The sequence below is a fragment of the Chinchilla lanigera genome, unplaced genomic scaffold (assembly GCF_000276665.1).
Source record: "Chinchilla lanigera isolate Chin_1 unplaced genomic scaffold, ChiLan1.0 scaffold00009, whole genome shotgun sequence".
NCBI classification, from domain to species: domain Eukaryota; kingdom Metazoa; phylum Chordata; class Mammalia; order Rodentia; family Chinchillidae; genus Chinchilla; species Chinchilla lanigera.
In genome coordinates this window covers 27,625,481-27,652,148 of record NW_004955410.1, presented here as the reverse complement: position 1 = coordinate 27,652,148, position 26,668 = coordinate 27,625,481, and positions in this window count along the sequence as shown.

Below are 26,668 nucleotides of genomic sequence, written 5' to 3'. Positions count from 1 at the left end.
TCCATTTTTCTGTCCCACCTTCCTCTGTGCTGGCTCCAGTGTTATTCATGTATGCTTTACCTGGTAAGGACAAATAACCTGCCATTGCTCCAAATGCAGAGTGGGAAAAGGCTTTGGCTTAGATCATCTCTGACCTTCTCCTGAGCTAGTCACATGGTTCTGGTTAGCAGAACCTGTGGTACACACCTCTGGAGTTGAGTCAGCCCTACCTAAACTTCAGGGAGTGTGATTTGTAGAACAGATGCTCAAATGACATTTGGAGCATGACTATTACAGGGAGAAAGAATGGGTGTTGGGCATGGAGAAAAAGGGGAAAAAAGCTACCATTGCATTCCCTGACTAGAACCCAAGCTCCTTACTAGAAAAACAAAGAATTTTACGTTCACCTTACTTCCTAGTCCCAGGGCTAGCAAAATGAAGGCTTTTGCATGCTGACAGGAGTGAATTCCTAAGACATGGAAGAGCTGGACCTAAATTTTGTCTCAGAGCTCTTTTCCCCATGGTTTCTCCCAATGGGGACATGGCGGCTTTTAGAAAGCTTTAAAACCATCTATGCTTTTAGCATTTTGTCCCTCCCTTTTAAATCATGTATTCAAAGAAAGTATTCCAACTTTGCCATTAAAGGCAGAAATATTACTATTGATTTTGACCATTGTACTTTGACAAATTAATTGGCACTTCGGTATCTTTTGGTAAGCTATTGATATAGCCAATCTGTAGTTACAGTTAGCTAAATGTGTTTGTGTTGCACATATTTCGTGAGCATCTTTGGATTCTTTCAGTTTTGTCTCCCGGCTCTCAGCTGCTCAGTCTGCTCAGCCTGGCTATGGTTTTCAGTCTTGGAAAGACCCACCCAGTTCTGCAGCCTGATGCATCTGTCAACACGACCCAGGTTCTGGTTCTTCCACCTTGTCCCCAGCTCTGATGAAATGTCTCTGCAGGGCATGGACTCTCAGAGTGAACAGGAAATACAACCTGGAACTGTGGGGTCCTTAATTCCCTGTGTTATATGCTTTAACCAATGACAGATAGGTTATGAAAATGAGCTAGGTATGTGGCTTCTTTCTCCTTCCTCCCTCTGTAGACTCTTGCTTCCTTCTGAGGTCTACTGTGAAGCAACAGCCAACATGTGACTGCATTACCTCACATTTCTGCTTATGCTTTCCTGTCTCACTCCTCTTTGCTTTATTTTCCTTGCCTCTGGATTGTACCTCCCAAAGCAAACAGTAGAATTTAATTCCTGCATCAGCTGTTTTTGGGAGACGATGGTTAGCGTAACATTATTTGTTTTTCTGTGACATTTTCTCTGAAAGGTGCCAAAAACGTCTTCAAGTCCAATCATTTTTATTTGCTCTGGTAAAATGGGCTTTCTATTACTTTCCCTGTTTGTGAGATAGATAAACTGAGATCCACGAAAGATTAGTCTTGTTCAAAATTATAGGCTGACTCACTGATCCATTTAAATACAAGATCCAGGTTTCCTGTCTTCCTGTTAAATATCCTGCGCCCAACTACATTTAAAGTCTGGTCTGCACATACAAAGTGCAGAGAATAATTGGGACAATTATTGTAATTATTTAACTTAACCAGCCAAACATACAGTAGCTGCATAATTCAGTTTGATGTTTGTACTTCACACAGGACCCCTGGAAACAGCCAAACACCAGTAACCAGGATTTCATAATTGTGTTGCTCTAAGTGCTACTGTTGATAGTGGGTATATATTTTTAACAACTGACTCCATTTCTTGATATATTTTGCACTGTGGGGTATATTCCTTTGTTTTTTAACCAAGCAAAATGAAAATAAAGTCCTAGCAAAGACAACAGGCTTTCAACAAGCAGGAAATGCCATAATTATACATAAACCGTTTAGATTTGACTAGAGATATAATTAAATATGAAGGTAAAGTTTATTAGTATAGGGACATTTTTGTGCTTTGGTGTTGTATTGATTTCAAAGTGACTCTTTGACATTGTTTTGCATTTACTTAAATGAGCTTATTTCTACTATTACATTTGTTATTTTTAGCATTTGCAATTATATTCAACCAGTTATGGAAAATCGTTAATAAGCAGAAGTCTAATACAAAAAATTCTGCTCATGAGATAAGTTCTAACACAAACTTAAAGTAAAATTTTATTGCTTCTGGTCTTCTCTGAGTATGAACACTAATATTTAGGATAGGTGGGTTGGGGCTTGAATTTTCCTGTTTTCTCGGGGATCCTACTCTTTTTCCAGTATTTTAAAAGTACTGATGCTCAGATTGAAAATGCTTAATCATGTTACTGTTGTCAGGTATCACAAAGTGCATTTTTCTAGAAAGGGCGAAGTGTCAACCTGGTATGAAAGCCACTTCTACTCATTAGTGGTCCAAATGGTAAGTGTCAGACCAACATCAAGAGTGCAGTATGATCTCTGACACCTTTTTAAAAGTACACAAATGGTGACTGATCTAGAAAAATAACCAATTAGAGAAACATTTCAAATATTCAAAGTAGAAAGAGCTCAGTTTTGATGTACTTTTGAAGGAATTAAAGACAATTTTTAATTTGCTTGATGTTTATGTCATACTGGAGAAATTGGCTTTAGTTCTTGGTTGGCCGCCCTCCTTGGAGGTTGGTTTCCTCTGTGGCCTGTATGATGCAAGAAACAGGGGGAGAAAAACCCCAGAGATTTTCCTAGAAAATGTTTACCAGGAACCCAAGGAAAGGCCACACGTAGATTCTATTATGGTGAGATTGGTATAATATGCTGTATGATTTATGGTTGGTAATTGGAGAAGGACAGTGAATTAGCTATGGTGTAGACTATCAGAAAGAAAGGAATGGTATCTTTCAGAGTCAGAAATTGGTTTGTGATTGATGTCACCTGACTTGTCAGCCTTTTGCTTGAGTTCCACTTTTATTTGTTCATCTATCAAATAACTAGGAAATCATCAGGTACTGATCAGTTCTTAAGGAATATTGGTCATTTAAATTATTTTTCTCAAGTGCATAACACAAATGAAAATTACAATGAGCTAGATTCTCCTTGACTCGTATCTCCAGAGTCCTAGAAAAAACTTGGAGGTTTGAAAATTTCCCCCATTTCCCAGGAAAGATGAGGAGGTTCCAGAAAGGAATAAGAATTGGCAGTTTAATGTTGTGAACTTGTCAACACTGCTAGATAGAGAAACAAATGTTTGAAGGGCAAGAAAACTGAGATTTGGACCTTGGAATAACATTTTCAAGCAAAGAACTTTTGCCAAAGATGTTTTAACATCTCCTCCCTTTAAAATTACAATAAAAAACACCATGAAGTTTAATGAAATGCATACATTTTTAACATAAAAGCAGCAGAAGGCTTTCCAGTCCCAACTAATGACAGGCTTTCCAGGGCTGCAGAGATTATTATGCCTTGGGAGAATTTGCTTTTTCATAACAGGCTAACCAGAATTTTAGTAGAAATTGCTTCTGTTCCTATATGCATAAAAGGCAATCCAAGTTTGAAAAAATATACGGGGCAGAAGTTGATGATTTGTTCCTTCATACTGTGGAGGCACTGTGATACTAATTTTATTTTTTACACAGGTGAAATTTCTCCCCGTTGTTCACTTTAGCATTAGTCAAATGTCGCCAACTTAACAAAACTGTGTGTGGGTAGCTTTTGGTCCACCCTAACTCAACTCTTGGGTTCTCTGACTTTTCCTACCCTGCCAGTGATTGTATAGTCGAGGTATGATGAATACTAGTTTAAGAGAGCTCGATTCTTTTTATTTCTTGCTTCTGCTTTTGTTCTCTACATTTCTTCCTTTCATTCCTTCTCCTTCTGTACTTAAGAACAAGACAAGTGTTTGAAACCTAAAAGGCCAAACATTTGCTTAAAACAGGGCTGTCCTATAAAAGAAATAAGTAAATCATCAACATTCTCAACCAGGGTTAGTTTTACCTTTAGCTTGACTTTTCATACCTAAGTTTATTTTTGAAAACCTGATCTCCTCTATGATGATCATTCTAGTAAAGTTATGATATTATAATCCATGGGTCTAGGAAAATAAAGACAAGATTAATGTGCCCCCATGTATCTTTAATCCTAGTCAGAGATCACTGTTGAGGATCAAAGTCTTACCTTGGAAAAATTTAGCCTCATTACTATTTTGGGGTCTGACAGCTGCCTCAGTACTTTTTAACAGAACAATTCTATTCATCTTGAAATTTCAAATAAGATCTTCCAAAATGTTTCTTGATGTGCCAGGAGTATACATCTCATATGCAGTGTTTTTATTGAAGGATGATATATTGGATTTTTTTCTTCTTTTTTTTTTTCCCCCTCTGGTACCAGGAATCAAACTCACAACCTTGTGCTTGCCAGGCAGGCGCTGTGCCACTGAGCTAAATCTCCAGCCCATATATTGGATTTTTTTAATCAAATTTTTTTTTTTATTATTCTGATACTTTCTGTATACCATATCCTTCAAAGTTATTTGTTTTATTAGGAGATCTGTGTGCATGGCTAGTAGACAGTGGTGGATAGTTTTAAGTAGTTTTATGTAGTTTTATGTTCCTCCAATGTTCATATGTGATATTTTTGAAATTCCCAACATTCCAAGAAACATGTTGTAGCCATCCTCCCAAGGTTTGTCTCAGTAGGACTATGGTGATTATTCCAGTGCCTACTTCCTGTCTCATTCTGGAGACAGACAAAAGAATGTAATGTACCAGCACAAAGTGATAGGCCATGCATTTGTATTTCTGGCTTAGAATTTTCCTGATTTGGAGGGGCCAGAAGTGGCATTTTTATGTCAAGTATCTTTTGCCAAGTCTCATAGTTTTCATTGGAATGAAAGTGAAATATGGAAAAGTGGTATTAATTATTTTTTTTATTGTTCTTTTTGGTTTATGAGAGCCTTACAGGAGCAAACTAATTTACAGAGGAGGAGATCCACTCACCAAATGAATGTTACTAGCCTTATGAAGGAATAGTAAGTAGTAGAAGCTATTTAATGAATTTAAGTTGAACCTTAACAGGCTGGTTTATGATTTTTCACAGTGTAACTAGTCTTGGAAAAAACAGCTATAAGAAAAAATTCATCTAATATACTACACAATGAATATTATACTCAAGAAATTAAGCACAACTGCCACTGAGGGCCCAAAGGATCACTTAACTCTTGCTAGCATAATAGAAAGAAAACCTAGAAAGGTGAGGTATTTATTTAGGATGGATGTTAGAACACAAGGCCAGAGAGAACTCTGTAGAACCCAAGGTGAGCACAAACAGCCAGGACTAGCTTGAGAAGGCAGCAAACAAAAATGATTGTCTTTCTAGCAAAGACACTTTGGTATTCTGACCTTATACTATTGGGCTTTAAATTGAGAGATTTTTAGAAACCATTATCTATGGCAAGGCCAGAAATGTAAGTATCACATCATGATACAGAATCTAAAGGCCTGGTAGAAAATGCCAGGAGATGGCCCGGCATTATAGGACATTGGACAGTGGTATGAAGCCCCAGGGTAGGAATCTAGGTCGCTGTTCAACATCCTGGAGCACCAAGGCATTTGCTCATTTGAGCAACTTCAAGTGATATTTTCAAGGTAGTCCCCCTTTTGATCCAGCAACTGAAGCTTCTTTTAGGTGATGGCCCAGGAAGGTGAGGTCTGCCTATGACCCCTGACTGCCTGCATTCTCCCTTCCATTGGCTTCTTCTCTGTATCAGTAATGAAAATGTGCAGCAATAACAACAAAGGACCTGCAAGGCAACTTGGGAATGTTTATTCATTACCAAACTATCAGGGCCTGCTGTAGATTTTGTTGGTGCAGATGAAAGGGCTGGAGTCCAAGAGCATCTTACTGAGGCTAGAGGGCAAGAAGATCACAATCAAGTTAACTCCCCTCTCTTTTTCATCACCGTCATCATCCTGTCCATGTGCTCCTCTCTGCATACACTGCCAGTGCCAAAAATCTGTTAATTCTGAATTTCCACAGGCATAGTTGTTATTTAGATGGTGCAAATCTAAGGCCTAGCATCTGGGTTCCTGAAACCAGCATATTGTATGTGGACAGATTTGCACTCAGGAAGTGTAGGACCCCAGCAGAGCTATCAGAATTAAGAAAGAAAAGTGCGAGACCTCATGGTAGCATGGAGACGCTTTATGTACATGTTCTTATAAGGTTTGGGTAGACGTTTTGTACGGTTTGTGTGGAACACATGAGGAACTGTAGCAGAGGCAGAAGCATAGCAACACAACTGCAGGGCTTGGCGGCGGCGCTCGCCAGCTCTCAGTTTGGTACAAAGTGCTATCATTACCATTTGGAAGTAGCTCCCTGTGAAGTGAAAGACTTCCAGGGAAATGCCAGGAATGGCAGACACAGCTGCCACAGAACAGAGAAAGACAACTGTGTGTCTTTGCATGGTGACATCCCTGACTGATTTACCTCCCCCAGTGTTAGGCAGAATCTGGAGCACGTGAGTGGGAACAGAGGACAGAGAAGGAGCAGGGGAATTTCCCCAGGTCACCCCTGAAAACTCAAGTAAATGTACCTGTCCTTTGTGGTCTTGGGTGTCTAGGGTGAGCAGTCCAGGCTGAGGAATCTTTAGGGCAAACCCCAGTCAGTGTATGAGTCTGCCCTTGGATAAGGCAGAGAGAAAGGCGGAAAAACAGACAAATGGGAAGTGGTTGCTTGGTGCTGAGTTTGGCTTAGAGTTTTGAACTCTGCTGAAGCTTCAGGCTCCAAGCGAAACTCAGGGGGAATGAAACCCACAGCAACCCAAACAAGGTTGAGGCTTGGCAGAGAGCCACTCGAGGGGCCCACACTGCTCTCCACACAGCTGTGGGCCTGCGCTGGCCTTTGGGCCCAGCGAGCTGCCTTTCACTGAAAACCCTGCTTCTTTGGACTGGTCTGACCCTAGCCATTGAATGCATTCAGTAAAGACTCGAGTTTTCCCAGAAGCAGAAGCCTCTTCTAACACCCAAGAGTGTGGCCTCGGCTGGTGAGGTTGTATTTACCCTGTAGCCAGTCAGGCAAGGAAGTTTGGGGGTGTTTTCTGTGAAGAAATTCATACTGGGATGGAGGAGATGCAGGGGGCTGTGAAAGGAAAATATGAGCAGAGACTTGGAGCCGAGACTTTCAGACTCTGTTGGCGTGAACTGCCCCCTCTATAATAGTCCTAGAAAAACAGAGGCAATGTCGTCATAGCAGCTGCTGATGGCCTGACAGACAGTTTCCGCAGCGCTACATGAGGCCCTTTGGTGTCCCTGTCAGTAGATTGGCAGCTGAATGACACCAATGAGGCCAGGCCTGTATTCCCTCTGGGAATGCCGCCCTAATTGATAGACAGAAGGCAAAGAGAGGGATTGTTTTTGAACCTGAAAAGAATCCCCTTTTTTTCTCCCTAAAGCTCATGCCCCCACTCCTCACAGCTCTATTTTCCCCTCCCCCCTACACTTTTTTTTAAAGGTGTTTTGTTCCAGAGCAGTTACAGAGCTTAATGGAACTGAATGACTTTTACCCTTCACAATCTGTCAGTCAAAAGCCCGACTCCAGGACTGTTAAATAAAGTCCTTTCAGAGGCAGACAGGAGAGGAATGTGTCAGTCAGGCAACAGACCCTGTTGTGTTTTCATCTGTCAGAAGGGTGATGGGGAGAGCCGCGGGCCCCAGGCAGGGCACATTCCCAGCAGCCGCTAAGAGGCCTTGACAAATCCAGGTGTGGAGCCAAAAAGTCCCCAATCACCAGCATTCTTGAGGTGTAGACTCAGAGCCCCCAGGCACTCGGGTTTGCAATCAGCTATGAGATGTTTGGGCAAACTTTCAGCCAGGTTTCATACTAAGCATTTCTAACATAAAACCAACCGCTAAGTGCTGGGTGTCCCTATAAGGTATGGCTTTCAAATTAATATACCACTTAGCTGAAAATACTGCAGACAGTAATGCTCTGGCTGAGGGGCCTTCAGGTAGACTCCAGTTCCAAACTAATTTTGTAGAGCCACTTTCATTTTTTTCCCTAATACTTTCCTTTCCCATTATATGACAATCCATTAATCTTGCCCATTTACTTAAAATTGCTGGGCAATTTTTTTCGAGCGTTCTGAACAGTTGCTTTTGTTCACTATAGATTCAGAGCTTTACATAAAAAATGTCCACCGTTAGACATACTAATGACCAATTCCTTATATTTTGGTGACATTTCCTTTATGGGCTTAAAAAAAAGCTGGAGGATGAGGGTAGAATGGAAATGGGGTGGAGGGAGTACAGAAATTGATATTTAAACAAGTAGGGCTTGTTCTCATCAGGGTGCTAGAGGCAAAGCTACAAAATACCAGTACAGATATTTTTATCCAGAACTGAAAGCCTGGGTGTTCAGACAGGAAAGTCACTCACCTTCCAGGACAAATGGCCTGCTCAGAGCCATGGGTCAGGAAGGGAAGGAATGTCTGCACTCCCTCAACTCTGAGAGTTGTTTGGGCTCGGGATAAACTTGGGTATGTTATTTATTACTTGCTTGTTTTCGTCCCTCTCCTCAGGCGATTTTGTATAAAGCAAAAGCAATGTCTCTTACCTCCTGGCAGATTTCTTTCTTTGACAGTCTTACCTTGTTCCCAATACGCTGCTCCCAGAGTAGGCAGAGCTAGCAAAATGTTCTCTCCTGTCTTTTCCCCTTTCATCCCACACCCAGGTCTAAGTACTGGCGGGGGCATCTTCCAACAAATACGAGGACCGCTCCTGTACCAATTGTGTGTATAGTGGTTCACTAGGCAATGAAATCCCCTCTGTCTTCTCTCTTCTGTGCCCCTACAGCCAATATATAGACCTTGTGTTTTCTTCTGTGCAAGCCTAAGGGATTCCAAGGGAAAGCCTATTTTATATAGACTAAACTGCAATTTGAAAAGCGTAGGCTGATAAACTCTGTCATGCTGAGGCAGGTCTAAAATTTGTTAAAATAGTATGGCCCATTGTACATTATGAAAGCTAAACGATTTCCAAAGGACTGAATTTTCCACATCTTGCTGCAATATATGAGATTAGAGAATCAGAATGGATGAAACCTTAACTGATAATGACAAAACAAAGCCCAGTTTTTTTTTTTCAATGTTAGAGTGGAAAAGAAACCACTTTCTCCTCGCCGGATAATCAAAAGTTCTGGGAGCTACGTTAAAGCTTGCAGTACTTCAAGACGTTTACAAGGGATTGTGGGTTAGAATTTAGGGCTATAGAAAAATCCATGTGGACAATATTCCTCTGGAATATTAATGAATGAATTCAGTTCTAGAAATATGTGCTGTGAGGCTTTCTGAGTCCATCTTTCACTGGTTATTAATGATCTGCCACAGTTTTTTAAAAAGCCCTTTCTGCCTGCCTGCCTTCCCTCTGCCTAAAACAAACATCCTTTTTGGACACTGTTGGAAACACAGGAGCCTTCTAAACAAGGGAGACGTTTTTTCTTCCAGGCCTAAAACTTAAAATGGATGCCACAGCTTGTTTTTAACATTAATAGCTACACAGACACTTGCGCAATAGCTTACAGCTGATAGAAATTCTTCTTAAAATGGCACTGTGTACTTTAGTAGCAGTGAAAAAGACTTCAGACAAAGTTTTCAGTTTGCCAGATTCTTTCCGGGTGACCCTCAGAAAATTTCTGTATCCAAAATGCAAATAAACACACACACAAACCAAAACACCCAAAAGAAACCAAAATCTTACATGTTGCTCTGGAAGCCCCCAAACCCAGTCAGTGCTAGCAACATCAAGAGCACACAGCTTTTCATCTTTCCCGGCCCATTTCCTATGGATAGGGTGGAGCGAGACGGTTTGAAGCCTGTGGGTGAGACATGCCCCTGCCACACAGGACCAGCATGATCAAAACTGGTTTGGTTGTGCCCACACAGGATCCAAACATACTGAAGCTCTCAGTACCAGAAGCAGTGGGTCCTGCGACTTGCTGGTGGGTGGAGATAACACTCTGATACTGGCCATAGTGCATTTCTCAATCTTTCTCCTTAAAACTCGCCTGCAGAAATCTGGCCAGCTGGGTTTCATTGTGAGGGCCGCTGTTTGTCTTGGGCGGCCGCTATCATAAACACTTCCTCTCTGGAGCTGCACAGAGAAGCAACTGAAAACTACATTCGAAAGTCCGGTGGATAATAGTTAAAAGCTTTCTTGTTGGTTTTTTCGGGGGGATAGATTGAGGTTTCAGTTTCCTTTTTAAAGTTGTACAATTTTAATATTCAGACACGTAGGTGTCAGTTCTGTAATAACACACTCTTGAATTTTATCTGAAGGTCTCAAAATGAATTACCAGAAAATCCACAGAATCCTCTCCACCAGGAGTGTTTGTGAATCACTAAACTGGCAACCTTTGTTGGAAAGAAGTTCAGAGCCTGAGCGCGCTAATTCTTTAGTTAAAACAGAATATCTTTACTATTAATTCATTGTAAGAATAACAATCCTGATAATGGTAATTATTAATTATAACATGGTGATTATATATTATATCATTGGTATTATGATAATATGTGCTGCGTGGATGTATTATGCCATATCTGGCATCTTATCTATATAACACAAAGCTTTTGTGGTGGGCTGCTTGCTTTCAAACGCTCCCCACATGTAATCCTCAGCTATAATGTAGGGGTGATAGTTAATGCCCTTCACAAAAAGGTGTGTAACTAAGGCAGTCAGTGTAGGCATAGCCCTTAGGACAGTTCCTGGCACACCACAAATGTCAAAGAAGTGTCATTACTATTCCTATAAGAGTTATTGTTTTATCCCACTGTGTGTACCCTATATTAAGGGGAAAGGTGGCTTCTACAAAATAGGATGAGCATTCTTCATCACTTACAACAAGCCCCTTCCTTATCTCCCATGACCATCTGTCCTTCAGTTACTCTTTCTGTTGGTATCTAAAATGGCCCACAGCCAGTAACGGTGAATTTCTGGTCCTGAGTGGTTTATAAAACTTTCCAGGAAAAGCTTACCTGTGAGCAACCAACCCTGCAAGGAAAGATTTTCCCCAAGGAAATGCTGAAGCAATCCCACTGCAGTGTAGATGTCCACCAAAGTGGCTGAAGATGTCAGCGGGGCCCAGTGCAGCCCCTTGTTCCCTGGACCCTGTATGCTCCACTCGGTAGGCAGCACATGAAGTGCTGGGCTGGGGCCTGAGGGCCAGATGCTTTCAAGATGTTTGACCCCAGTCTCATTGAACATGTTGTGGTTCTCTATCAGGCTGCTCTTGATCTTCACTGTCAGGAGCCGTGGCAGGATATTAAAGTCATACCATACCCTCTGTTAAGAAAATAGGCTTGAAACTAGAGGAGACCTTAACAGTGCCCACAGCCTGAGCCACCTGCTTAACGAGGGTGTTCCTGACAACCACGTCTACCCTCCACCACCGTCGTGTGCTCACGGACTGTCTCATGCAGTGGGTATAGGCACACCCTTTGGGCTTCAAGCATAGCCACAATCTGCTGGGACATCATGCCACTGCTCCTTAATTGCTGCCAGGCTTAGCACTTAGCACTTCCTTGTAGGAAGACACTAACTCTACCAGTTGTGGCATGTTTGCCTTGCCTTTCAATTCAAAAGTCAAACTATCTTCACTTAAAGCAGTTTAGTTCAATACATATTCATTAAACCCCTAAATATGCTTTTAACCACTTATTTTTGTTTCCTACCAATAAATCCCTGGGTAACGTTGTGATGATAAAAAAAGTCTGCAGATTATTTTAACTTCATCTTCTGATAACCCTTACTCTCACCAAACTAATTCTGAAATGCCTGGGATGTTGGTCTCATTCCAGAAGCACAGTATAGCTTGCTTCCTGTCTCTTACTTCTTGCAGGTTTGCTTAGGGATGATAGGTTGGTACTGATGCCCCACATACTTTTGGTGTATGGTGAAATAATGGAAACCTGATTTTAAAACTCTTTGCAGGTCTGATCTAGTTGTGGTGTTGCATTTTATTTTTCCTTGTTGTTTTATTTGTTTGTTTTTAAGAGATAAGAGATAGGATGTTACTATGTTGCCCGCACTGGCCTGGAACTCCTGCACAAATGTGGTCTTCCTGTCTCAATCTCCCTAGTAGCTGGGACTATAGGAGTGCTCTACCACACCCAGCCAGTGTTGTCCATAGACACGACACAGGTCAGAAATAACTGGCTTATATGGAAAACAAGTCTATTTGATACAGCAAAAAGACGCACTAACTGTTTAGCCCCTTGGCCCTGACAAGAAGCAAGAAGAGATACATCCTGTTGCTGGAGGTTGGGGAGACTGGGGCCATCCAAATTGGGGTAAGGAGTGACGTGCCTTTTCAGTGTCATAAATACCAACTTTGTAATAAGGATATAGTTAATAAATTACAAACATATGGTCATAGAGTTCCTTGGCAAGATAGTGGCTTATGGGGACGGAATGATAGTAATGTTGGATATCTGTGGTTTTGTCTGCTTCCTCCTTACCACCCTCCTACTTTGGGAAATTGCCTTTTTCTATTCCAGATGGGATTGGTGGATTGTCATCATCAAATTCCATGCTTGGTTCAGGGGCAAGGGGTAAGGGATAATCTAGGCCTGGTCAGCTCCAGTATTTCTAATCACAAGGATTGGGCATGCACCTCGGGTAGGATCAATTTTCTCCTTCAGTAAGAGCTGCTTTGTGCACCCTGGGACAGGTTTGAGGTGCTTTTGGACAGAAATTTGCATATAAAAGAAGTCTTTGACAAGGAAGGACGAAGCCAATATTCATGAGAAGAGGAGAGAAGAGAGGGGCAGAGAAGAGAAGAGAAGAGAAGAGAAGAGAAGAGAAGAGAAGAGAAGAGAGGAAAGGACAGGAGAAGAGTGGAGAAGAGTGGAGAAGAGTGGAGAAGAGAGGAGAAGAAGGGAGGAGAGAACAGGAGATGGGAAAGGAGAGAATAATGCCATTACTTGGGCTCCTATTCCTAAAAAAGATTCTACCCTTTAACCTCCCACTTTATGAGCCACTACATTTGCTTTTCTGCTTATGGCTGTTTACACTGAGTTTCTTTTGCTTGCTCATATGCTAGATTTAGGGGCTAATATGCAAGATTTAGTTATTCTTGAGAACTTCTGGTTTTGGCAATCCTTTAACTAATCTCAGCTCTTTTTTCACCTGTGTGTGGCTCAAGGCTGGAGTGGTGAACACTGCAGCACCTTGTACTCTTTAGGAAGTCCTGATGGAACGGACGAGGCAGCCTCTAGTATGGGGGTAGTTAGTAACTGTTGGGTTTAACCGTGCGAAACTGTCACTATTTGACCTGTAAGGGAGACAGTTTCACATGGTTAAGCTAGTAACATTTTCAGCTACCAAGAAAGTGGAGGCAAATTGTTGATACACCTTTGTCAAGAGTCTGCTGGCAACGGGCCTTGTGCTGGAGAATCTGGGAGAGATAAAGGTAGAGAATGAAAGGCTCCTCTTTTCGGGGAGACCAGAATCTACTGAGGAACTCTGCTTCCTAAAAAGCCATTGCTATGGTATAGGTCTTACTCCATAAATTGGTCAAATCAAGTTTTTAAAAATTTCATCTTTATGAAAGAAATGCTGCTTGTACAATCTGAGGAATATTTTAAGAGTGTCAAATTCAAAGAAGAATTCTGTCACTACACTTCCAAGAACGCTTCCACTTTCTTCTTTGAACCCTGTTGGAACTGTCACTATGCAGCCCCCAAAGCCTGGGATCAAGAAAATCCTGCACATCATATGCTTCTTCATCAGTCTCTTTGCTGACTCACCTCGTCTGTGTGAGGATTTTCCCTTTTCTCCCCTTTTTCTGGGAAAGAACCAACTTAAAATGTTACCTGTGCTGCATCAAATCTCCAATTCACTTCAAGCAAAGGGTAAAGAACCACAATGGCCCACAGCAGAAGAATAGCAAAAATGTGACCATGATTTCAGCCTACATATAACCAGCTTCTCCAACTAAACAGCATCTGAGATGACTTGTCATGCTGCTTCTGTCCATATTTCTTGATTTATATTTCTAGACAAGATTTCTCAGTCTGGTGTGATGATTTATTCTAAGTATCTCAGTTGGAGGGTGTTTGTGCACCAGTTTTGCTCCACATAATATGTTCTTAGAAATGCAGCCGATTTGCCCAAAACAGACCAGCTCCTGATCTGATGTAGAAAAGAACTGCCCATCAAGAGAATATGGTTATTAATTTCCAGGAGTGGGCATTTGGTTAGCCTTCCTGCTGATGGGTCCCTGGAGCTTATGGACTCTTTCCCAAAAAGGAACCCTTCTTAGCTTTAAATAAATAGGATTTTCTTCCTTTCTTGTTTATTTTAGGTGAGGTCTCTTTTTTGCCCTACTCACTTCTTTCACTTAAAAAGTAATCACCTTCGTGTGGAATAACTTGCCTCTTTGCCAAACCTGTCCATCAAAATAAGGAACCCTGGGAATATTTTAGTGGACCTACGGAATAAGTGCTCTAATTTATGCATGATGGACTTAAAGAGCAAAAATGCATGTGGTTGAGACCATGGTCACTAGCACACAACCCTGTTTTAATTTATCTTCCACAAACAAGGGAGATGTTTTTCTTCTAGGCTAACATAAATACAGCGGTTTGGTGCAATGCAAATGTTGGTATGTGGCTCCAGAGCACTTCTGGGGATGCCCAACCCTCCTGCTTGTGTACACACTTTTTACAAGGGGCCATTCTCCCTGCTAAAGGAACTCTAGTCACTTTCTGTGAATGCCCTGTGATTGGCAGGAGTGACGGCTGTTGTAAGTATCATATTGTTTGGTGCTGGAGAATATTTTTTATTGCTAGTTCAATAGCATTTCACAGTTATTAGACCAGAGTCATTGTCTCTGGAGGCTCCCAAAGACTCAGAAACTTTAAGGCCCAGGGGAAAAAAAGTCCTCAGACACAAAACCTGTCAGTTATCCTCATTGTTCCCATGTAGCTGTCATACTCTTGGCTTTTAAGGCATTTTAGGAGAGATATTGAGAAAATGGCTTTTCAAATGTATGTATGGACAACTTGTTTTCATCAATAAGAATTTATGGGATAAAACTGAATTACAAAAATTATTTTGAGGTGCTTAAAATGGAAGCAAAGAATGGGACACATATTCTTAAAACTAGATGTTAAAGAGTATAGATTTGAAAAATGTTTGCAGTATTAGCAGATATGGCCAAATGTCCCATAAAACCCAAGATAAATGCCTGCATGAAGTCATTGCTAAGGCCCAAACAGAATGCTCCAGGAAGGAGATGAATGGATATGATTTCTCTACAAGTAAGAGCTCCCCCAGCTTATTTAGCAGATAATGAAAACACCCCACAAATAAGCTGGTGGATGACCTTGTACAGCTGCTAGGTGCATGCAACAGACTCAAGAGGGAAAAATGGCAGCTTAGCAGATGTTTCTCCCCTTTGACAAAACTTAGGCTTTTGCTGTAGGACTAATAGGACCTTAACGGCAGCACACTGGATCACTCTAGTGGGAAACACTTAGTGTCTTTTGCAAGCACTCAGCTTTCTCAGAATTTGACTTGTTATTTCTCCTGACAGCACCCAGTCAGTTCCTAGAGATTTTGCTCTCCTCAGCTCTTTGTGTACTTTCCATAGGGTTTTGCTTTGTGTCTTCCAGGCAGAGTTTGTGAGGCCCCCAGGACCACACCAACACTCAAGTCAGTGGATGCACAATTAATCTTCTGCTGAAAGAAAATTGTATTCTTTTTTCTCTTCAAGTGTCTGTGGCAGTGATTGGGTGTGAGCAGGAACTTGTATTTACCTAAACAAAAACAGAAGATGTATGAGCCCTCCAAGCACTTCTATGACTAGCTCTTCTCTGAGGATGCCCCTCTCTGGCTGGATGCCAAGAGTCTTCTATTTTTCTAGAAGTAATTACAACTGTAGAGGAACATGTCCTGGGGTTGATATTGTGGTAGATGAGTTTATAGTGGTTGTGCTGGTTCTGTTTGGACATGATTTTTTATTTCTCTTTGTGAAAAGGGAAACCTTCCTCCAAATTCCTGGCAATTTCCTCTAGTTATTCTCTCTTCTCCCTGCCCCTCCTCCCCAGTTCTGGGTGCTCCCATTTCACAAAGAAAGTTAGGGCTCCCTGACTGGATTTCTCCCATCCTGCAAGGACCACTCTTTCCTGCCTGAATCTTTCCTTCATTTGTTATAAACATTTTACATAGTAATCTTCTAGTCCACATTTTACCTTGTGCCTCCAAACTTTCCTTTGACACTCAGATGGAGTTGGCCAGGCTCTGCCTGTTTTAACATTTAAGATTAATTTCTGGCAAAATCATCAAAGTAGTTTTTGATAAAGAAATCTTGTTAGCTAAATTGTTTTCCTTAGCGATACAATCCCAATTTTGTCCATGTCTGAGCCCTCCTTCCTGTTAGTAGATCCTCAAGGAGCTTTTAGGGGATATATTTGAATGAATGGATTAGTGCCTTCAAACTGCATTCTTTTTGAAAAAAGCCTGGAAGAATACATAACAAAATGGTTATCTTTTGGGAATTTGAGTCATTTTTTCTATCTTTTTTATACCTTTTTTATAGTGTGAGTTTGTACCTACACTTGGAAGAAAAGGGTATTTTACTCAGAAGTTCTTCAGATTGTTATAACTTTTAAAGAGATTATTTGTGCGGAGACTGTGCTTCCAAAGAGGATCTGAGTGTAAGGATTTAGTCTTCTCCTTACGTTAGTGTATAATTTTTTAACGTACTAAGTTAAGGCCTTCAGTTTCCATGTGTGTGAATTGAGGGCAGTAACAGCTATATAGAAAAACGATGGTGAGAATCTAAAGAGATAACGTATGTGAGAAAGCTTGGATACATATAAAGTGCTACTCCCATGGGAGGAATAGCAATAGGGATCCTTTGTTAAGAGAATCTGTGGGATAAATGTAGGCCAAGGAATCAGAAACAAGGGAATGTGCTTGCTAGAGATCTGAAACACATAATATTTTACTTTTGTTACTATGAATGGAAAAATTCTCCCCTTGGAGCCCTCAAACTTGTATAAGCATTTTAAAGTGCTTAATGGCAGTTTCCAGCATTGTTTTGTGAAGGGAAAGTGCGTGCATATGTGCACACGCTTGCACGCATGTTAGTGACTGTCTACCCAAAATGCATTCTACAACATCAGACTGCGTGTGAAAGTAAGAGTCACAGCACCATGTAACCTTACCACAGGACTGATTCAAGGGTTTTTAAAAATTAAGTTTCTTGGTACATTTTAGATATACATAATGATCACATTCATCATAGGGAATTTTGCCTGTACGTGAGATATCTTGATTCTTTTTTCATTTTTCCCAATCCCCTTCCCTCCCTTCAACCCCTCTTCCCCTCCTTATTATAAAAGCTTTGTTTCCACTTTTTCCTTCTTTTCTCTCACGGTGTTTTTAAAGGACTCATTTATGCAGTGCCAGATATGTGGTATACTGTCATAGAAAGGTAAAATCATTAAAAACACAAGTAAAAAAACTGAACAGAAACAACAACAGTCTCTTACAGAACACCCTGATAATTTACTACCTAAAACAGCCACCTGGTGACACAAACTGCGGTGAAGTTTTCCCACGATGTGGCAGCGGTGACGAGCGGCGATCTGGCAGAAGCTGGCAGGAAAAACAGAGGGAAGTGGTAGTTGTGGGGGTGGGGGTGTGTACCCATTGTCCCTGGCAACAATGGGTACCGCCAGGTTCTGGATCAGATGCCCTCCTGTTTGCCTGGGCTTAGACCTTTTAATTCCAGTGCCAGGTGGGGCTGCTCATCGCATAGATCAGGGTTGGTCAGCAGCCAAGGGGTTATGTCTAAGAGTGATCAAAGATTTAAACTGTCATGTCAACAGTGAGCTGCGGAGCAGGCTGTGCTGGGGCCTTAATAAATCTGCCCTTGACTTATGGCCGAACCTCATTCAGCAGAAAATTATTTCTGCAGCATATTGAGTGCTCTGCTCTGATGGAGACAGAAATAAAAGAAAGGTGGAAATGGGGAGAAGAGAATGGAAATTCAATCCACATGCGGTGGAGAGGGCTTCTCGGTAAATTTCTCTCAGAATGAAATAAGAAACAGAATGTGTAGGACTGTTGGAATAGGGTGCATTCCTTTGATTACTAAAATGTCTGAGGGAAAGAAAATGGACTAGGAGTGAGTCTCGGCAAAGACTGATAGAAGGGCAGCAGGGGAAGGAGGGGCCAGCCAGCCTGTCCCTAGGTGCCTTGGACATGATTGCTCATTCATTTGTTCATTTAGTTGATCCAGTTTTATTGAGTGCTTACGGGAGGGAGGCCCTGCTGGTCCTGGGATGGGCTAGACATCCCAAGGCGCTCACAGCTGCTGAGTTAGTGCCACATGTTCACTTACATCTGAAATGTGTCAGATGCCAGCTCAGCCTAATCCAGCCTCATGGCCGTGTGCTCCTGGCCAGAGGAACAAAATGCTTTGGGAACTTGCTCTGAAAAACATGTGAGAGAGTTCAGACATCAGAGAAGGACAAGCACTTAAAAAAAACTGCAATCCCCAACTTAGTATAAGGAATAGGGATTTCATTAATTTGAAAATCTGATTAAAAAGTAGTCTCTTTGATGATGAGCAAATCTTACTGCTTTTCTTTAGGACATTTTAGAAAGAGAAGAAAGGGTTAAGACGGGAGCATTCTGTGCTTTTCCATCCAGTCCTTAAAGGCAGGAAGGATCCTTTCAATCCCAGACCAGAGATCATTTGAATTCAAGGGACAATTTAGGAGACAGGGTTCCTTCGCTTTCTATTGGTTTTGAAGCTATTGGGAAAAGCTCAAGAAAATACAAAAAATAATGAAAATATTTTTCTTCTAAATAATTTATTTACTTTTTTTCTTTTTTCTCTCCCTATACTTTCATTCCTGGAACTGTAATGAGTTTTAAAACACAAGGTTTCGGATATTGGCTTTACGTTGTTGTTGTTGCTCCTGAGATCTCTAAATTCATGACCCCTCTGGGCATTCTAGACACAGATAATACATAATTTATGAAGAGATGGGCAGTGTTCATCTTCTCTTCCCTCTAACTTTTGGACACTTTGTTCAAAGAGTGATTTATTTTGCTATAGTAGAACGGGCCACATTTCCAGAAATTTTGACAGAGGACATGGTACCCTGGAGGTGTTTCTGCATTTTATTTGTACTTGAAATGAGGAGAAAAGGGGGACCAAGACAGAATCAGTTTGTTATCTTCAGGTAAAAGATTTCAAGGCAAAGGCTCAGAGAATGTGTGAAAATAAAGATTCTCGTTTACTGAGAGTGGTGGTTGGATGAATGGAGATAAAGAAGTGACCGTATGAAAGGCTCCTCGGAATACACTGATGTCATCATCTCAGTGCTTCTAGGAACAAAGATATAATTAGCCCAAGATTGTTCCATAAAGAATAAAGTATCAGTCCATGGATTATTCCATGAAGGACTGGATCACCAGTTTGCATAGCACTGCTAATTGTTCAATAAGCTGCACCCCAGTACAGTTTGTTCATCTTTGAATGTGTTTGGGTACAAATATGTTTCTGAAGTAGGACCAATTCAAAGGATCCTCTGTGGCCTTCTTCTCCCTCCATGTCTACCTTTGCCTCTACTTCTACCTTTCCCTGTTATCTCCATTTCTTTTTCTGTGAAAGGAGGACTGAGGCTGAGATTCCCCCCAGGTACGTCTTGGGCTTTCATAACTGGAAAAGCTTGAAGAGACCAATCATTGCCAAGACCACTGACTCCTATTGACGGTCTCTTCTCCATGTGTTATATATTTAATGATTTTAGTGATTAGTAATAGCAATAATAGTAATAGTAATGCACTGTACTATTTGAAGGATAATCCATAAACTCAAATTTATATATTTTTGTGTACAAATATAAATACAGCTAATTTTATTTTTTATCTCATTTATTTAGTTATACAAATAAATTCCACACTAAGAGGGCATCCTGGAGAAGAATAGGCCACATATGGATGTGGAGAACTTCACAGTTACTTTGCCCACCCTGGGCAAATGACGTCATCACGTGGTCCTGGTTTCCTCTGTTGGTACAAGAGAACATACTTCTTTCATTTTCCTTATGGAGTATAAAGACTAAGATGGTCTTCCTCCTCACCTCATCCCTTCCAAGATTTGAAGTTCTTTGAGAAACTTCAACAGAAGTAAAAATGATTTTCTTTTATTTTGATGATTATAATTTAGAAATGGTAGCAAAGTTGTAGACACTTGATAGTCTCACACATCACTGAATTATTATAATCTACTTTGATTCACAGTTGATAAGTAAGTTCATGTGGTCTCTCTAGGAGGTCTCTTATCTCCTTTTGCCCAAATCTGGCTATGGCAAGAGCCCAGTTGAAATTTGCAAGGATTTTTCTTTCTCTGCCTAAGAGATAATTGTTAGAAAGCACGTAGTCTGGCATTCAGGGTGGCTGAAGCTCTTTCCCTTTCCCTTTCACCCCTTTCAGTCTCTCTGTTTCTTACCTAAACCAAATTCCCTGTTTTTACATTTGAATTCAGAGTGTTCCTACCAGACAAAAGGGTTAGAGAACTCAGAGGGAACTTTTGACAAATGTGTAAGGATGAGGGGGTGAGAAGGAGGAGGGAGAAACTAAAGGAAAAAGGAAAACGCTGGGCTAGGAGTGAAGAGGAGGAGGCCCCAGTGATCATGGAGGCGGGCTTGGTTATCAATTCATTTTAAAATTCCTGTTTTGGCCCCAAACAAAGGAGATTTAAAGCATTTAAAAGAAAGGGAAACCAGGAGACTCAAACAAAGCTGGTAAGTTATACAGGAGAGAGTTTTATCAACACTTAGTGTCAGAATATTCCATCCTTGGAGGTATAATGAAATCCACTGATTGGCTTGATTAAAACCCAGGAGAAAATGTAAAGAAAGGAATGGGCCTGAATATGATTATTTTTTCAAAATGCAAGCTTGTTTTTAAGCTTGATATAGCTAAGATTGAAACCTTGCCAAATAATTGCTGGGAAAGTATTTGGTTAGGTTTTAAAACAGTGCTTGGAGACTAGCTGTAAAAATGGAATATTTGGAATGACAGTCTGGGACAGATAAAATAAAAACTGGAAAGGTGTGCTCAATAGACCTAAGGGGACAGAAAAGCATAGGGGAGACTATGGCATTTTGCATTTGCACGATGAGAGTGAAGGTGTCTGAGCAGTTGTTAAGTTGCCAAGTTATGAGTTGTGAATTTTTTCCTTGATGTGGTTTCCAGGAAGGATTACAATTTTAGCCTTTTATGCAATGTGCGGTCTTATGATAGAACAAAAAGCAATCGCCTCTAGTTACTTTATTTGAAATCTTGAATTTTGCTTCCAGTCTCTATTGTATGTCTAGTTAACTGTGGAAATAAAATTGGAGGGAATTTGGTCTTCAGCTCTTAGGGCTGGAAAATGCTTTGAGAGGCCTTCTGGTTGGATTACTTCTAAACCCTCCCTGACAGATGAAAATTTATCTTATTTTTAAATGTTCCCTGGAGGAAGAGTGTCCACAGACTCCCTTAGTAACTCATTCCAGTTTTTAACGACCTCCACATTCAGGAAATTCCTTCTTCTTTCTTACCTAAACCTACTCTGCTACAGCTTAAGCCCATTTTCTTTTGACCTGCCCCGGTAGAGATGGAAAAAAAAAGGTCACCCTCTTGCATAAACATTCTTTCTCACAATTAAAGATTAATTTTTAAAATCCCCAAAGTTCTCTAGCTCCTCTTTTTTAATCACAAGGAATGTCCCCACTTCCTTTAGCCTTCACTCAGGGTTACATCTCACAACCTCTTATTCACCTTTGCCTTTGCCCAAGGAACCTGTCCATCATCTGACGTCTGTTCTGTGTGCCGGCAGAGAGGGAAACATACAAGAAGCATGTCTGTCCTCAATTTCTTCCACTGCCTGTGCTGGCGCTCATGTATGAGGCTGATAATGACACTGACGATGTTTCAAAGTTATAATAGTTTTTGTGTCTGCATTAAAATTGTTTTCAAATCACATTTTACTCATATAGAAGATATGTGGGCATTTATAGGAGGACATATCTTTAAGTTTTGGAAGGGTGAAAATTGGAATTAATACCATATATTCACAATTAGATTTGTCCCTTAGTAGTTGTCCCTATCTACAGATGACAGGTCCTAGCGCCCTTGTGGATCCCAGAATCTGCAGGTGCTTGAGTCCCACATGTAAAAAGGAGTAATATCTTCATAAGCCCACACACATCTTCCTGTATTCTTTAAACCATCCCTAGATTATTTATATTTTTTAGGAAAAAAATCACAAGACAAAAGTCTGTACTTGTTCATTATGGATACAGTTTTTCCCCAAATATTTTTAATTTGTGGTTGGTTGAATCTGCAGGTGGGGAACCCATGGATATGGAGGTCAACTGTACTTAGTGTGTTACAAGGGTAAGTTCACAGTGGCTCCTAGATTGGACAAGAATATACTTCTGCTTGTGAGAGTTTCCACTTGCTTTGTAGATTTCAGAAGATCTCTCTGTTGTTTTTAACTGTTATTGAAGATTTTCTGTGAACTTGTTTCTAGTCCTTGAGTTGAACCACTGATGTTGTAGTTCTTGGTATGAGACCCTTGAGTGTAAGTAGACATAATATAGCAGTTGACACTTCTAGCAACTGGTAGGGCAAAAATCTTTATGTGTGTTTTCTTGGGAATCAAAACTGTTGTCTAAACAAAGTAAAAGATCTCTTATAATTTAATTTTATATTAAATAAAATCTTTTTTTTTGTGCGGTACTGTGGTTGAACCCAGATTCTTGGGCATATGAGACAAAGTTCTACCATCTCCAGCCCAGCAAGATACTTCTCTTGTTCATTCACACAGTTTCCAAAAGATTTGCATATTTGGGGATCAGATACTCACAGACCTGCCTTCATAATATGCATTTAATTTTTTTTTTTTTCTGAATAACTCTAAAAACAATGTGAAGAGGTCTCAGGTTTCCTTGGAGTTTTAAAACATGCCCATGAGAGTAGTAAGTGGGAAATGGTACTTAAAAAAATCTATTATGGTTTTTGAGTCATATATTTACTCATATTGTATCTTAGCAAGTGGAAGAGATGGAAGCCTGCAGAGATGAAGTTACTTTTTGATCCTTCTGCAGAAGGAGTTCCTAGCAATCCAGGGTTCAGTGGTGTGTTAGGGATGGCAATCTGAGAGGCTACATGTTCATCCTCTTTACTCTTATTTATAAATAGTCACCAGTCATGGGCCAGGCACTAGCGTGTGCATCAAAATTACTGCAGGGAATAAAAAGAGACAAAACGCCCCACCCTCAGAGAACTTGCTTTTAGCTTTGGTTGTATACATTTATCTTCTCAGGCACTTATTTGTGTTAGAAGTGTTTCCAGCTTAATCATCAGTTTGACTGGATTAAGAGACTCCCAGAGAGGTTACTGGATCCTGAGGGTGCTATTTCACCAGTGGATTCATCCACTGCTCTTCTAAGCTGAGTGTTCTGCTAGGAGGGGGAGCCAGGTTGGAGGTGAGTCACTGGTGGCTGCCTTTGGAGGGTGTATCGTTACCTGGTTCTTTTCTCTGCTTTGTGCTTCTGTTTGCCATGAAGTAAGCAATGAGCCCTTCAGCCATGGGAGCCTGCCTGGGAGCCCCACCCATGCCAGAAATCCCTGGAACTGTGAGCCAAGTTAAACCTCTTCTCCTTCAATTGTGGCTTTGGGTGTTTTATTCAGCAAAGGGAACGCTGGTCAATACAAAGAATAATAATTCCGACACATTTTAAATGAAATTTTACCTTTAAAATTGAATCACTTACTCTGCAGTCATTCAACATGATTACTCATGAGAAATTTAGGATAATGTGGAAAATGCTTCTGACTTAGGATGCTAAATGACAAGAAGCATACAAATTTGTCTATGTGTTCTGTCCTAACTCAAAACTAAAAACAACATAATCACCCCATTTTAATATCGTAAAAGCCAAACAGAAGGGACAACAAACTTGTTAATGGAGCTTTTACTTGGTTAACAGGATGATGGGAAATGCTTCTACTTTTTAACTCTCTGTATTTTTCATATTTTTGTAGTAATCATATATTACTTTTATAATAGAATGACACATGTTCATTAAAGGAAAATTATTCCCTTCAATCTTTAAAGGCTTTAAGGTTTTGCAGTCTTTCATTAAAATACACCTGGGATGAATCAGTCCCTAAGCCATTATCAGTGAAGACCTGAAAGATAAACACCTGGGGAAGAGAGAAAAGACACGCCAAAGAAGAGGAGGGAGGTAAATAAAATCAAATGTCAGCCCATTACTTTTTTCTCCTCCTGGACAGCCGCCCCTTGACAAGCTCCTAGTGTTCAGCTGGGACCAGAGTGGAGAAGCAGACAATAAGAGCATTAGCCATCCTGTGCTTTACGTCTGTTCACCAGGCAGGCACTGAGCTTGGCGGCCGCATGGAGATGCTTACCGTAAAAAGGGGTATGGGCAGGATTCAAACCCAGGTCTGCTGGTTTGAGACCACTGACCTGATTTCCTCCTGTGCAGAGATGCTCCTGAGGCTTTCCAGAACAAGCCTCCCAAGGCTCCTGGTAGGGTTTAGGTTTGGAGTTGTGCCTGGGGTGCTGAGGGCAGTCCTGAATTAAGTGTGAGAAGTGACTAGGAAGTGCCCATTGTCAAATATGTCACTAAGTGGCTGTAACTCTGGTAGTTTCATCAGAATAGTTTCTATTCATTCAGAAATCAGAAAAATACTTTTCCTAGTCCACATGCCTAGTTTTACTTCAGGAAATAGGGTCGCTTTGGATTGGAAAGACCCAAGTGATTGTGTGGGAGTCCAAGACATTTTCCTCAAAGGAAAGGGCATTAGTGTGTGTGTGTGTGTGTGTGTGTATGTGTGTGTGTGTACTTGTATGTGTAATTTTTTTCCCTATTTGAGTTCAAGGTTTCTGTTGAAATCTGTTTGTTCCTGCAACCTTAATATTGTCACAAAGTCTCTAAGACTTGCAAGATTGTGGGTTGAATCAGAATTCTAGTAAATTTGCATTATTCTAAGGTGTGTCTTTGCCGGATTGAAGGCTGTGGAATGACCCAGATAGAATTTTGTTTACTATTTTCTCCCTTTCCTCCTTCCCTCCTTTGCGCCTTCCCTCCCTCTCTCCGTCCCTACCTCCCTCCCTCCCTTCTTTCCTTCCTTCCTTCCTTCCTGCCTGCCTGCCTCCTACCTCCTTTTCTCACTTCCTGCTTGTATTTCTTCTTTCACTCCTCCTTTCTTTGTTTTAATTTTTTTTTGTTGTTGTTTTTGGTGGTAGTAGAGATTGTACCCAGGGCTTTTGTACCAAACTGCATCCCTAGCCCTTTTTATTTTGATTTTGATACAGGATCTTGCTAAATCACTAAGTTGCCCAGGCTCAGCTTGAACTTGTGATCCTCTTGCCTCAGTCTCCAGAGTGCTAAGATTATAGGTGAGCAAGATTACACACTGGTCACTAGTTTCTTTATTAACTGAGAGGCCTTGGAAGCTACAGACCACTGAACTGAAAATTCTCTTATTTACCACTTACAAAAGGCAAAATCATGGAAGGCTGAGTTCATTGGTTCTGTTTTCAAACACCAAGCGGTCACACAGCATGGGGTGGTTGGTAAACTAACACACTTCCTACTTTTGGGACCCAAATAAAGTAGATATTAAGTACTCCTTCCCCTGGCCAGTCTAGAAGCCAGGGCTCAAGATCTGTTAAACTCTTAATGTCAGAACATCCCAAATCATCCTCGCACCAAACACTTGGATAACAGAAGTCACTGAGGAAGCAAAAGTTGCCTGGGTAGATTTTTCTTCTTTTAATAGGAAGGAAATGCAATGAAAGTTTTGCATGAAAATAGGATAAAGTTCTATGGCTTGGCTTTTAATGATAGCATGGAATTCTAAGTAAACATGGATGAAATACAACTTGTCAGCACAAAAATACCGCCTGTCATAGTCATTTGTGTATAAAATATGACCCGCAGGTTTGAACCATATGGCTACACGAGTTCTAATTTACGTGGCATCTTCTTAAGTCAGCAGAACGCGTCCTGGCCTGCCTGTGGGAGTGCAGTCAGCACCTCACCCGGTGAAGTGCACAGGCCTCCCCGGGGCTGAGGCCAGTTTTGGCTGCTGCTGCGGAGATCAGAGATTTGTAGGCCACATGAGACCTTCTCCACAACGACTGAGCCCTTCCACGCAGTGGCATGGCTGACCAGTCTGTCCCTGCAATCACTTTCAGAGTTGGATGTGCAAAATTGAAAAATATTAAACATCACAACTTGTGACTTCGCTGTTCCTTCTGTTCCCACTGGGGGGAAAAGTAACACAATCTCCTCTCCCAGACGGGATGGTGAGAGCGGACATTTGGATGCCATTTTCAAGCAATGTTTAATGAAGTGAGAAAACGCATTTGCAGTATTGTGCTCTGTGGCGCATGTACGCAAACCCAGAAGCGCACAATGGCCGCATTTTGTGATTTAGACATGAATTGGAAAAGCCAAGGAAATGCCATCGAAATAAAAATCAGACTTGAAAGTCTAAGTTGAGCCAGAAACAGATGTACTTTCTGCTACTTAAAAAAGAAATTCTTCTGTCCCCTCCGCTTTCCCCCTCAAGCTGTGCCCTGTCACTATCTTAAGTTGACCTTTTCACTGGGTCTCCCTGAGATGCTTTTAGTG